This window comes from Pteropus vampyrus, unplaced genomic scaffold (genome assembly GCF_000151845.1).
Source record: "Pteropus vampyrus isolate Shadow unplaced genomic scaffold, Pvam_2.0 Scaffold55, whole genome shotgun sequence".
Lineage (NCBI taxonomy): Eukaryota > Metazoa > Chordata > Mammalia > Chiroptera > Pteropodidae > Pteropus > Pteropus vampyrus.
The window spans coordinates 4558419-4559472 of NW_011888836.1; the positions used below are offsets into that span (position 1 = coordinate 4558419).

The 1054-nt window shown below is 32.0% G+C and overlaps 1 protein-coding gene across 4 annotated transcripts in view; it reads left to right on the plus strand.

The window, feature by feature from the left end:
- Positions 1-706, plus strand: part of ANKRD29 (ankyrin repeat domain 29) — a 47867-nt gene extending 47161 nt beyond the window's left edge. For all 4 annotated transcript variants that reach the window (XM_023530812.1, XM_023530810.1, XM_023530809.1 and 1 more), the window contains exon 11: positions 376-706. The gene's annotated coding sequence lies outside the window, so the exon portion shown is untranslated. The remainder of the gene's footprint in view (positions 1-375) is intronic.
- Positions 707-1054: the final 348 nt, after the last annotated feature.

Genomic DNA, 1054 nt, shown 5'->3' on the forward strand with positions numbered 1-1054 from the left:
TGACTTTCTTTTATTCAGCAAAGTTGTACAAATACATATTTTCCCCTCCATAGGAATTTCATATAGCCATATTTATTTTGAAGAGGAAAATAATGTGGCCTTAAATGCGTTACATTTTTTTCTCAGTTAGCTCTGAGGCCAAAAATGATTGCTCATCACTGATATAAATCCAAACAGTATTATAGGTACTGATAACAAAGTTCCAAAAGACAAAATGGGGTGAAATCACAAACGTAATGTATTTTATTAAAACATGTTGTCTTTGGCCTAGTCAGTAGATCATTTTAGGTGGACAATGTTCTTGGTCAATATTAAGGCCATTAAAAATGAATCCAGTAGCTTTAACAACATTTAGTGGAGGCCTCTTTACTGTAGGTAAGGGATCTCTCGCTTACAAGGCTCACATTTGGTCTAGAAGAAATTATCTCCTTAGCGGGGAATATGATTATATTAGTCACTCACCAAAGACTGAAAATAAAGTCTGTTATTTAAAGTTAAATTGCATTTATTTTACACACAGGGAGACGATTCTTATGTTATGTTAATCTAATTCACAATTCAATGGACTCTGTATCCTAAGACTTAGAACTAGCAATTCCTATGCAAATCATTTGCTTAACTGAACCACAAAAATTTTTTGTTACATCCATTTGTTTGATGAAATAATCCATGTTATAATTCAAAATAAAATTAATATACTACCCAATTTGCCTTTGCTGCTTTTTCCTGTTTGTTTTTGATCAGAAGTTATTTCTATGTGGTTTTAATAAAATGGAATTTTAGAGTTAATAATTCAGCTCTGTAAGCTTTATGTTACATATGGACCTATGATTTCATTATTTCTGCTGTGGATAGCTTTTGTAATGATCCCAAAAGGTTTTCAATCAGACAAAAATTCCTGAGATAGTCCTAGAAGATACTAAAAATAGAAACTCTTAGTTGTACATCATGATGATTCGATAAAGGCATACCTCATTTTATTGCACTTCACAGACGTTGCATTTTTTACAAATTGAAGGCAAGACCCTCCACCAGAAAAAAGATTTTGACTCAC